The sequence below is a fragment of the Pteropus vampyrus genome, unplaced genomic scaffold (assembly GCF_000151845.1).
Source record: "Pteropus vampyrus isolate Shadow unplaced genomic scaffold, Pvam_2.0 Scaffold10, whole genome shotgun sequence".
Lineage (NCBI taxonomy): Eukaryota > Metazoa > Chordata > Mammalia > Chiroptera > Pteropodidae > Pteropus > Pteropus vampyrus.
The window spans coordinates 721,611-735,568 of NW_011888791.1; the positions used below are offsets into that span (position 1 = coordinate 721,611).

General features: G+C 31.8%; 1 protein-coding gene and 1 pseudogene across 1 annotated transcript in view; one reads left to right on the forward strand and one right to left on the reverse strand.

Annotated features, from left to right (window-relative positions):
- NEO1 (neogenin 1) overlaps positions 1 to 13,958 on the reverse strand; it is a 160,938-nt gene that overhangs the window by 92,420 nt on the left and 54,560 nt on the right. The gene's annotated exons all lie outside the window — the stretch shown is intronic.
- Positions 2,424 to 2,999, forward strand: LOC105302458 (annotated as a pseudogene).

Consider the following 13,958-nt stretch of genomic DNA (forward strand, 5'->3'; position numbering starts at 1 on the left):
ACAAAAATCATATAAAGTATGTTCTCTGATCACAATGGAGTTAAACAAGAAGTGACAGAAATATAGATAGAAAATCCCCAAATATTTGGAAATAAATAAAAATCTAAATAATCCATGGGTCAAAGAGCAAGTCACACAGAAAACTATAAAATATTCTGAACTAAATGAAAGTAAAAACACAACTAATCAAAATGTGTGGGCTGCAAGAGAAGAAATGTTGAGAAAAATTTATAGCATATATGCATATATTATAAAGAAGAAAAATTAAAAAATCAATAACCTAAGATTCTACCTAAGGAACTAGAGAAAGAAGAACAAATTAAGCCTCAAATAAGCAGAAGGAAATAATAAAAATAAGTGCAACAACCAATGAAAATGAAAACAGGATAACATAGAAAATAAAATAAGACTTAAAGCTGGTTATTTGAAAATATCAATAAATTGATAAAGGTTCCAAGAAAAAAAAAAAGCCACAAATTACTGATATCAGATATGAAAGAGGGCCCATTACTACTGATCTATTAGACAATAAGGAAATAGTACAAACAACTCTGTGCCCACATATTTAATAACTTAGATGAAATAGACTAATCCTTTGAAAAACATAAACTATGGAAATGCACACATGGAGAACTAGATAACCTTAATAGCCCTATATCTATTAAAGAAGAGTCAATAATTAAAAACCTTCTATAAAGAAAGCACCAGGCCCAGACGGTTTCACTGGTGAATTCTACCAAATAATTGATAAATAATTCTAATTCTCCACAATCTTTAAGAAAACAGAAATGTAGAGAATACTTCCTAAGTCATTTTATAGAGAAAACATTATCCTATTATCTAAACTAGATAGACATTACCAGAAAATTATACCAACATAGCTCATGAACAAAGATGTAAAGATTCTTAAGAAAATATTAGCAAATGATGAATAAATAAATGAAAAAGAACAGACAAATCTCCTGTGCAGAAGAATTTCAAATAATTTATGTAGATACTCTGCCCACAATGAGGTGGAGCCTAAATCTACAGCTTAAGTGTATACAGTTACTTCCTTCCAAAGTGTATAGAAGGAAAAGGAAAAAAGGAGTCACTTCACAGTGGAGACACGTGACAAACACTACCTCAGCCAGGTGATCAGGGTCAATATCCATGGTGATCAGTAATGTTGATAAGTATATATCCTCAATATGATGTGATGAGAATAGAAATTTACCTCTTTGGTCCTCCTCTAAAAAAAACCAAAATCCCAAGAACAACAAGAAAAAAAAAAAAAAAACCTAAAGGTAAAAAAAACCTCAATCCAAAAAAAAACTTATCAGAGCTCCTCATAACTATCAAGGCCATCAAAAACAAAAAAAAAAGTCTGAGAAATTGTCCCAGCCAAGAGGAACCTAATGAGCTACAATGACTAAATGTGATGTGATATTCTGGATAGGATCCTGGAACAGAAAAAGGACATTAAATTAAAAACCAAGGAAATCTGAATAAAGTATAGACTTTAGTTAATAAAAAAATTTATCAGCATTTAATTGTGACATATATATCATACTACTGTAAGCCATTAACAACAGAGGAAACAGTATGGGATATATGGAAACTCTGTACTATCTTCATAACTTTTTTATAAATCTAAAACTATTCTAAAATAAAAAGGTTACTGAAAGTATAGGCAGAAAAGCAATCTGGACTCAAATAAAATCAGTGGAGTGGAAAGTAAGTCTAGCGATTTTTCCAGAACAAAACATTAAAGGATAAGAAACAGCACGTAAAGAAAAAGTCCAAGAGGAAATAACAGAATAAGGAGCAAAAACTACAAGTAGTCAAATACATAACATAAAAATTCTCTGGATTTGAACAAATTTAAGTGTCTGTTTTTAAAGGGATCACTCCACGCTGGACAATATGAATTAGGGGTGGAGGAAGAAAGAAATCCATATCATGAAATAGCAGAATTCAAAGATAAAAATTCCAAAGGCTTACAGAGAATAAGAGGCAACTAATATCTAAAAACGAACAAGAAAAAGATTCCTAACAGTATGCTCAAAGAAAATTAAACTTAATAGGACAGCAAATAATATATTCTCAGATATGCAGTCTTGAAAATTTACTTCTCACACAATCTGAGAAATTTATTATAAGGTATAATCTAGCAAAATAAATTAAAAACAAGAAAAAGTCAAAGAAAATAGAAATTGTAGTCCAATGAATATACCTGAGGGGAAGGCACAGTATATGAGCAAGAAGGCAATAAAAACATAACGAAGTTTTAAAATTATTTGGTGAGGGGAAAGAGATCATGATTAACCTTAAGTGCTGCTGGAGTGGGGGCGAGGCACAGGGCATGGCTAGTGGACTGAAGAAGGGAGGCGGCAGGCAGGGGAGCAGTGCTGCCTGTGGAGAACCGTGGAGGTCGACTGTCATGCACTGGGTTAAAAAAGACAACTAACATCAACCATGAAAGATCCAAGTTACAGCAGTACTAGCCCAAGCACAATCAATGAAGATGAGATTTTTAACGGTCATTTTCATGAAGATGACAATCCATTTGTAGAGTATGTGTGGATGGAAAATGAAGAGGAAATAAATAAACAGAGGAGTTATGGGAAGAAGAATTTATTGAATGCTGTTTACAAGAAATGCTGGAAGAGGAAGAACAACACTTTTTCCAGCTTGAGATCTCCCACAAACTATGGACCAAATCCAAGACCAATTCAATGACCTTGTTATCAGTGATGGCTCTCCTCTAGAAGATCGTGTTGTTAAGAGCAACCGGAATCCAAATGCAAAGGAGTTTGTTTCTGGGGTGAAATACTAAAATATTTGAGTTAGATGGGGCCCTCTTTTAGTGGATATAGCACAATTTTCACACTGTGAAGGCAATATTAGAAGATTTCACTATGAAATCTCTCTCGTTACTGTGTTACACTTATGCACTGCCAAAATTTTGTTAGTCTTGCATCCTTAATAAAAGTGCTGAGACTGTTATTAAGTAAAAAGCTGTCAAACATTACTGAAAATAGAATCGGCCCCATGGCTTGATGTGAACTCAGTGAGGAAAGAAGAACCAGTCAAGTTGTGACAATGCACCAAATTATATGACCTCTAAATCTTAAAAAGAAAAATTCTAAACTATATATGTCATATTTTTAAGGGTAACCTCTTGATAGAAACAAATTAAGATGGACTGGCAGGACTCAAAGACATAAAACAATAAGCATAAAGTTGTCCATAATCAGTAATCCTCTAAAAAAGGGCATTGAAAGTTTGAAAATAAAACAACAGAAAATATGTATCAGGTAATGCTATTAAAAAAGAAAGCAGAAAGCAGGTATAGTAATGTCAGTATCAGACAAAACATAATTGAAGGCAACAAGAATGAGGGCAAAACAAATGCATCCTGCTTATAAAATAAATACCATGTTTTCTTAATTCTAAGATGTACTTGTTCATATTTTAACGTCTGTGAAATCAGATGTACCTTATAATCCAAGGTATCTTAGATTCGATGAAACACAGTAATCCACCAGGAAAGTCAGTCGTGATTCCTAATGCACTGAAAACACAGTTTCTGAATATATAAAGCAGTAAGAGAAACATAAGAATTGAACAAATCTACACTCATATCTTTCTTAGAAATGTTTACTTAGAAATTGGCAGATTAAGTAGACAAAAATTAGATAAGGCTCTAAAGGATTTTATGAACAAAGTCAACAAATCTGATCTAATAGATATTTACAAACAGTAATATCCAGCAAACATAATACCTATAGAGCTGTCACCAAAAACTGACCATAAATTATATTGCAAAAAGAATCTTACATCTCAAAGAATTGAGAAATGTGGTCATCTGCTGACAGGAAGAGAATATAGGTTTGAAGAGTATAAAGGTGTAAAATAACTGCTATACAAGGAAGGGAAAAGGAATAGACTAGAAAAACCTAATAGGATTTCTTAGCAGTCCGAGACCCAATTAAAGAAGGTGCTCATGAATTTAGTATGGGTCTTCCTGGTTGTGAGAGAATAACATACTCCAAAATGAAGTAATTCGAAGCTATCCAAATACCTGGAATGTCCACCTACACATTTGCTGAACAGCTAGGTGACTGGTTTAGGGACACAATGCGATGTGAACATAAACTCACAAAAGTAGTTTGCCAAGGCTACACATTCTGAGTATTCAAACAATTTCAAAGCAAGGGGATAAGAGCTGCATGTGAGTGATCCCACAGACTTTAGAGCTCCCCTAAAGTCTCAGTCCCAAAAGTAGAGAAGAACTAATCTGATAACAGAGGAATGCATTCTATTGGAGTTTTAGTAGGTGTGTGTTCTGATAAGCAGCCCTTGCAGTGAACTGGTGGTTTAAACACAAATGACTTACATAAACAATTGAAGGAAGTTATAAAATAAAATGAACACAAAATATTCCTCCCATTCTTGTGTGCAGGAGAGATGTTTCACTTTTAAGGAAGTCATCTGACATTTTCCTGACATCAAAAGTACTCATTAAAAAAGGTGTGCCAGATGTTAATGACGTACCTACCACAGCAGTGTGCCCAAAAAAAAGACAGTTTTCTCTCTTTTCATCCTAAATCAAAATGATGTCTCCTCAATAAGATTCCAACCACCCAGAGGGGAGGAAAGACAAAATGTGTACAGGTATTTCTGCTCGTTATCCATTTAGACCAATAAAAAAGGAAAACTGACTTTGTTCCAATGTGCTTAATGACTTACATTAACTCTAATCATAACCAATTTTCCAAAACATAGTCATAAGAAAAACTGCATTAGCATTTTTTCGAGAAACTATCTTTTTTATTTTTATTGTTTTTTAAAGCCTGTAGTTTTTAAAATTTCTTTTATTATTAGTTTCAAGTATACAGCACATTGGTTAGACATGTATATAGTTTATGAAACGATCCCCCAGACTACCTTTCCTCTGGCTAACTGCATTCCCTATGCCATGCTCCCCATCCCTGTGACCATCTATCAACTACTAATTTGTACTTCTTTAACCCTTCACTATGCATTAGCATTTTTTAAGATTCAGATTCAGAAGTCCAAATTCTAGCAGTTTTTATTTCCTTAGATTGTGTAAAAAGTAAGAGTTCAAATAATACCTAATTCAGATCTTTAACAAAATTATTTTACGAGAAACCGCAACTATTTGTAAAGGAGTGTAAACTGAAGAGGATCTTTAAAACTTACGAGAAAATCACCAAACTGGAATCCAGCTACAAAGTCTCTCACATTTTTTTTATCATTTGCCTACAGTGCTCAGGTAGACACTGTTTAAGAAGAAACTCAGAGAGTAATTCTGATAGTAAACAAAGGTTATTGTTAACAATATACATATAGCTAAAATATTAGAATATATAGTTATAAAGCAGTAGTAGCACTTAAAATGCTAATACTGTAGAAAAATATCTCTCAAAATGCACTTAGTATAATTGAAACTATACTATATTTTTTATTTCTGATGCTTGCTTAAGCATACATCACTAGTGCTATATTTTCAGTGTCAAAAACACTATAACCTAAAATGAAAAACACACTGATCCAGCATTGAAATGATATGAAATCAAGTCTATAAGCAGCCAGATTGTCAGAGATGTCTTTCAGACCCAAGTGAAATTGTGCCAACTATGACATTATTGTATAATTTAGCATCTTTTAAATATAGCTACCAATTAAAAGATTAGGACATACTATATCTTCCTTCTGGTGTTTTAGCACTGTATAACAGATTCTTTCTCTATAACAAAATAAAGGCATCAAATTCAAATTCAAGCTTGCTCTCCGTTTTGTGTCCTGAAATGTCATGTGCAGAACTTTTATTTAACTGTTAAACTTCAAAAATTATAATTGAGGCATTAAGTTATTACCTGGATCTCAAAAATTAATGTGTTAAGATTCATGACTTTTGGCAAAGATGAAATGTTAAACATTAAACAAATAATTGTATTTTCATTATATTTCTACCTCTCCAAAGATATTTAAAATCAGAATGGTCATTATAGCCCAACTCAACAATAATAGGGACTAAACTTTCTTAATCTAAGTAGACTCAGACCATAACCTTAGATTTATACAATCTCTCTACTTATGTTTAGTATAAAACTTCAATCTTTTCCTCTCCCTTATCTTAAATATCCAAAAAAAAAAAATCACAAATCTTGTTCTACTGTCCTTTGTAGGAACATCTATCTGACATTTAATAAATATTTACCATGTATGAGACATTGAAGGATAAAAGTTTCTCTTTCTACTGTCATCACCTAGTTGACGGTTATTTGGTACAAAATTCTTAATCGGTATCACAGATTCCATATTGTCCTCTCAATCCACTCAACACACCTCTAATACACTAATCCTCTTAATGTGCAACTTGTTTCTTCATGTACCTGAAAATTCCTAGGGTCTTCCAGCTACTCAACAAATCCTAACCTTTTGAATAGGTATTATATAATCTGGTCTATACACACTTTCCAGGATGTATATTCTTGTATTCTCACTTTTCTGAACACTGGTAAATTGAGCTGCTCACTATTCTCCAAGTGCACTTTGAGCCTTCTTTCTGATACAGCTGAAATGTCACCATATTTCATCTTTGTGTAACCTAATCAATCTATAAACTCGCTCCTCCTTCTAGGCTCAGCTAAAATGCCACATTCGAGACATCTTCCTTCTCTGTCAAACTTAGCAGAAATCATTTCTTCCCATTCGGAATTAAAGTAGGACTCTATCATTTAGCACAGCTTGCATGGTTAATTCTTTAGATTCATAATTCAAAACCTCTAACCCAGCACTGTTTAGAACTTTTTGGATTCAATAACTTAGTAACACTTGGGGTCACCGTGGAATATACTGTCCATACTCAGGTACCTTTGAGAGTACAAGAGAGTACTTTTCGTAATTATGCTGGGACAACAGACTTATAAATCAGGACTGTCTCAGCATACTAGATGCAGGATCATCCTTACTAAATGATACACTTGACCAACCTTGTAACTAAGTGTAGCCACAGCAGACTTAAAAGACCGAACTTGAAATTAAGAGAATGTAAATTACCTCTGTCATGAAACATTAAACTTGCTGTAGTACAGTGAGTTCTGAAACTGAAAATCTAGGTACCAGTCATGACTCTGTTGCTAACTAGCTAGTAATATAAGGTGCTTAACTGAGTCTCCAGCTCAGCTATACTAGATGGTCAGATCTCTAAGGTCCATTCTAACTGGACTCTCTGATTTTACATTCTCTCTCTTGATAGCCTACACAGTAAGGTCTCTATCAGGTAACCATGAATCTCTATTTACAAACTATGTATACTCAATAAGATAATTGTTGGTTTAAGAAAACAAAGCCGCTTTTAGTATTTTAATAAATCATACCTAACCGCCTTCATTTATATGACATGATTTGCCTTCCAGGAAAAAAATGCTTAAATAGCTGACATTTGGAGATAGTTACCAAATACTCGTAATAACCAATTTTTTTCTCCCATAGCATTTTGTTTCAAATAAAAACTCAAAAAGTATTAAACTACACTGAACAAAGATAAAATCACTATGTATAGACCTGATTGCAATATTTCAAGTTGAACTTCTAACTGAGTTTTTATTTATCCTTTCAAAAATTTGTATGTTTGTCCTCTTCCAATCTTCATGTTTTTCAATCCCACTCCTCAGACATAAACACAATTAAAAGAATGTTGTATAGGTTTATAAAGCTTTCTTACACATATAAGCATATAGACATCTATATCCTTCTCACCTCTTCCATAAATGAAATCAGACTACACATATTTTCTGCAACTTGCTTTATTAATAACTTGGATATTCTTCCATATCTACCTGATTCACCTTCCATAAACCTATCTTATTTTTTTTAACAGCTAACTAGTTTTCCATTGTATTCATGTATTTAATCAGCCCCTTAGTGGTTGTATTGACTGCACTGTTACCAGATTCATGTTAGTCTAACATAAATATCTGTAAATATTTGTAACTATACCTGCAAGATAAATTATTATAAATAAGGTTATTTAATAAGGGGATGTATGATTTCTAATTTATTAAATTGCATTTAAAAAAATTTACACTGTCATCAAGAACACAAACACACATACTCTAGTCTGATGAGAATAGGGCAATTAAAAAAAAAAAAGAAGAAACCCAGTAAGTATAGACATGTTCATAAAATACTGTTTAGTAAAGTCACAGAAAAATATGATTTCATTTCTATGAATAAAATGTGTATATATAAATGTGTATATGTATGTATGAGCATAAAGCACAGAGGCTTATCTAATCCTCTGGTCTCAACTTACACATTTCATCAGAAAGGCCCTCTCTGTCCATCCTACTTAAAGTAACTCCCAATATACTCAATGATTCTTTATCAAGGCATTCTTTTTATTTCCTTTAAGCAGACCTAAGAACTATAATTATTTTATTTACTTGCTTAATGTCTGTTTCTGCTAATAGCACATAAGCACTATGAGGGCAGAAAATCATGTCTGTTTATTAGCTATTTCATCCCAACACTTAGTACAATGAATATAGAATTTTATATAGCATATAGAATTTTGCTCAAATATTTACTGAATGAATAAACACAGAAGCAATGTTTGTTAACAAAGGCTATCCCTAGGAAGTGAGATTAAGGGAAGGGTTACAAGGTACATTTACATTTATTTGTCAATTACGCATTCTTATTTCTAACAATGAGTATGTGCTACGTTTATTTAAGACCATTTTAGTGCGAGTTTAGTTTTAACTGGACCATTTCAGATGTCTTGCAATCTGGTCATGTAAGATTTTTTCTTGCTTTGCAAATTTAAATGATCTAACAAATTTAAATGAATTTTTGTTGTCTGCTTAAAAAATCCTCAAACCTTGCTTCATTAACCTTTTATTTTCATTTTAATTTAGTTTAATGCTGACTACTGAACTGCCATTCAGTAGCTTTGCCTTTGTATATTTGTTCAAATTACTATTTCCTTAAAGTTACAGAATACTTACAATTTAAAAAAGGCTTAACATATATATCCTATTTGCCCCTCAGAGGTGTGTTGTGCAGAGATTATTGTTTATACTTATCACAGATAAGGAAACGGATGCTCAGAGAGCTTAACTACCTCATCTATAGTGGGGGTAAAACATAATACTTCAGATTTTTAACACAGGGTTTATTTCATTATATACATTGTAGCAAGAAACATAAAATAACTAACTGGCAATGTCTCAATCAGCAAATAATACATTTATTTATTTCAATACTTAGAAAAGTTCTGAAATATATCTAATATTTAATGCATACATTTCTAAAATAACTGCATTTAATAGAGTATCTGAATAAGGGACCTAAGAGATCATTTAATTTCTTCACTTTATAGAAAACAAAAATCACAGCATTTTGTTACTTGATCCAGTCACTCAGCAAGTTAATGGCAGTCAAAAACTAGAACCCAGGCATTGACATTAGTACTTTCAATATCAGAAAATTCCTAGACATGGAATTCATGATTAAGGACTCAAATTTCATCACAGTTGTTTTGAGTTAAAATTTTAATTCTTAAAGTTATAATTACTGCTACAAAACAAAGCAAAATAAATTACGAGAATTTACCCTTTGATTAAAATGAACACCAACTATCATACATCCCAATTTCAGATTTAAAATATTCCACTAATGACTAATAATTTCCTGCTTTCTAGCCAACTTTTAATCATGCCAGGCCATTAGTCACTTATTCCAGAACTTCTATTATTCAATATTTACTTCAGATACTACATGGAATTTTTTTACTAATGTTTGTCAAAAAAAAAAAAAAAGTGAAGCTCAATATGTATCCTTATCTACCACAGCCATAATATCCTAGAAGTCATTTAATGAGTTGGTAGGTATGAATTTCCTTTACTGAAAACAAGTTCATATAACTCTTTTCACCAACCCATCTTCCCTTACTAGAACTAAAAAAGTGCCAATTATCAGACTTGATATGAATAATGTACAGAGAAAAATCATATTTCTGTTTTTACATTTCAGTCTTACATGATAATTTTAGAATCTATTTTTAAATTCAAAATAGGCTAATAAAAAGTGAATGAACAAAAATACATTTTACCTTAATTCTTAATATTCTTAACATGTCTACAATAATATGCCAATACTTTTTAAAAAATCATTCAATAGACAATAATAAGACATAGAAAGTATTTTAGCATAAAATGACAGGTAATATTAACATTTGCATTCTAAATGTTTTTATTAAGAAAGTATGTTTGAGGGGGTGGCTCCATAGTGTAGTAGTTAGCACGTCTGTTTTACACGCAGAAGATCCTGGTGGAGGCATGGACCATACACCAGGGGTGCCAAGCCCAGGGGTGGGGGGCAGGCCCCAGGTGCATGCCGTGAGTGTGTGGGAGTAGATGCCCTGCCTTCAGAGATCCAGTTCTTAAAAAAAAGGGAGATGGCAATATCTATCTGTAGGTCGGGGTGGAAGGGGGGGAAGAGAATTAAAGAGGGGGAAAAATAAAAATTTTTTTTTAAATTTTTTATAAAGTATGTTTGACATGGAAGAGAAACAGAGTAGATGGTGGTTGTCAGGGACTGAAGAGTTGGGGAAAGGGCAGATGTTGGTCAAAGGGCACAAACTTCTAGTTATAAAAGGAATAAGTTCCTCCTGGGGATCTAATACACAGCATGGTGACTACAGTTAACGGTTCTGTACTGTATAATTGAAAGTTGTTGTAAGAGTTCTATAGAACTTTAACGGTTTCACCACAACAATGAAATGGTAATTATGTGTAAAAGATGTGTTAACTAACCTTACTGTGGTAAACATTTCCCAGTATATATATGTGTATCGAATCATCACATTGTTACCTTCAACTTACACAACATTAAATATCAATTACATCTCAATAAAGCTGGGGGAAAAAATGATGTTTCAAACATACTCATTCTCAAATTCTACTTCCCAATTGGATTAGAAATGCTGTTTTCTAGCATTGCACAAATGTTTTATATATTTTAACTGTAATTATAAAATTTCATTTAATGTTCAAAGGTGATAATTAGCTTAAAATCATGATGTTCAATTATATCATAGGCCCATTGTGTGTGCTTCAAAGTATCTTCTTGCAGCCAAGCACTAGCCAGCAGGCTGATGGCTAGTTTATATAGCCACAGACTTGTGGTAGGAATCAGAAAATTCTCTACAAAAATGAGACTTGCGTTAAAGATGCTTGAATACTTTCGACATTATTTTTAAACAAGGTACATGAACAAAGCACCATCACAACAGATCTTTCCACTTTCAGTAATGTACTCCATGGTGTTTCTAAAGCTTAAAGGTCTCTCAGATGTCAGTCATAAAGATGCGCTAGCAGATTCTCTGTAGTACATATGTACAATTTTTAAAACTAAATTCAGAGTATTTGGTATATACAGTTTTGTAGTTTACTTTTAAACTTGACATTATATCCTGAGATTTTCCTGATAACAGTAAAGTGTTCAAAAACATGGTTTTTAATGGCCAAATAACTTTTTCATCGTAAGATTGTACTATAATTATTTTAACTACTTCCTCTATTTTGGGACATGTAAGTCATTTCCTATTCTTTTTCTCTTTATCCCTTTTTGTTTTTTAATTACTAATGCTGATATTAATAGTCTTTGTCCAAATCTGATTCCTTCCTTAGGAAAAAATTCTAAAAGAAGAATGGGTTGAGTCAGTGATTTTTAAGATATAACTGTCAGAATGAGTTTAGTAAATGATCTAACAATTCACATTTTCACTAAGAGTGAAAGACACAAACCTAATCACACTCTAACCAGCCATTGTAAAGTAATACTCATTAAAAGATATAAATTCTTTATTATCAGGCAAAAATGATGTCACTGATTTGATTTTATATCATTGTGAGACAGAACATTTGCCATGTTTAGAAATACTCTATCATTCCTCTATTGTGAATGTATGTTTATGGTACTTATTTTATCATATTCATTGGTGTACATTCTTTTACATTCAGAATATTGTTTCCGTAATTCTTGAGATATTCTTCCCTAGCTTGTCTTTTCTTTATTTCTCATACTTTATATACAGAAGATTTAAATTTGTATACCCTACAATACCAAAATTTTCATGTTTTCTTTTATGTGAAAAAGCAAATGGCAACACTCTGCTATCATCTTTCAACCTTTTTATGAATAAAGTTAAAATTTTAACTCTGTATTTTATTTTGATGTAAGTACATAGCTGAATGCTTTCTAAATCACCAACTGTTTATGTACCATGTAATGTATGATACTTTCAATTCACAATGATTTCTGATTTCACTTTTTAACACATTCAAAAACTGTGAAGTGCTATTTTTGCTATATAAGCTTTTTTCCCCCAGCTTCTTTTAGGCCATCGTATTTTTTAAATGTGCACAGAACTGAGATTTAAAAAGATGATTTTAAAAAATCAGCAGGATAGAATATGTCCTATTAGAAATAATTTAAATAACTAGAATTGATAAGAAAAAAACAGTAAGGGAATAAAGGCTATCTTTAAGTAGATAAAATAAGGCATGAAGTATAAGTCCACAGAAAATAGTGGTGGTTTAAGGCAGAAACAAGAAAGAATTTTTTGACCACTAAGGAAAAAACACATGACAAAAAATTTATCAAATGATTACAGTGATATCTATGGAGATCCTCAGGAGGTTATTCAGGGATCACCTTTAAATGAATTAAGACATTCCTCTGAAGGCCAAAATATAAGACTAGATTATATATGATCCCTTATAACTCCATTTACTAAAGAGGTTACAGAGTTTTAGTTTTCAGTAATGTAAAAGACTACCACATGACACTGATGACATAATATTCCCTGTGCACAAGAAAATAAAACAATACTTAGCTGACTTAATTTATAGCAAGATTAGAGCTGGTTAAAAAATTTTGAAATCTAACAAAACTAAAATTTATTTTCTTCCTCAACCTCTTTCCTGGCCTTCTTATATAAAATGCCCTCTGATTCTAAAATTTTTTTATCTGGTTTCCTATTATAACCCAAACTCAACATGTCTTAGGCTGATGCTTTATCTCCCTAAACAAACCAACTCTATTATCTTCCTTTTCAAATTTATTGGCATAAAGTTGTTCTAATGTTCCCTTATATCCACTTAAAGCATATAAGATTTGTAATGATGTCCTCCTTTTCATTCTTGATATTGGTAATTTGTGTTTTTCTCTGTGTCTGATTAAATGTATCTCAATTTAATCGATCTAATAACCAGCTCTTGCATTCATTTGTTTTTCATTTCATTTATTTCTGCGCTTTATCATTTCCTTCTGAATGATTCAGATTTAATTTTCTCCTTTTAATCTAGTTTTGTAAAGCTTCCTTCAAAACACTATCTGTACTCTACAAATTTTGATGAGTTGTATTTTCATTCAGTTCAAAATAATTTCTAATTTCTTGTGTGACTTTTCTTTGACACATGGACCATTTAGAAGGGTGTTTAATTCCCAAATATTTGAGGACTTTCCATGTATCTATTATTGATTTCTAATTTAATGCCATTAATGTCAAAGAATATATTTTGGATTTTAAATCCTTTTAAATGTATTGACTTGTTCTACAGTCTTGAATCATTTACATTTAACGTAATTATTGATGTGGATAGATTTATATCTGCCATCTTGCTAGTTGATTTTTATTTGTTCCATTCATTCTTTGTTCCTTTTTTCTCCTCCTTCCTTCAGATGGAGTAGTTTTTTAATGGTATTTCCATTAGTCATATCTTATGATATTAGTTATATCTTTTTCTACTTTTTAGTGGTTCCCCTAAGGTTTATAATATGCATCTTTAATATATTATGGTCTACTTTAAATAATATTATATGACTTGATATGCAATATAAGAATCTTACAAGTTTATTTTCAATTCTATTGAAGT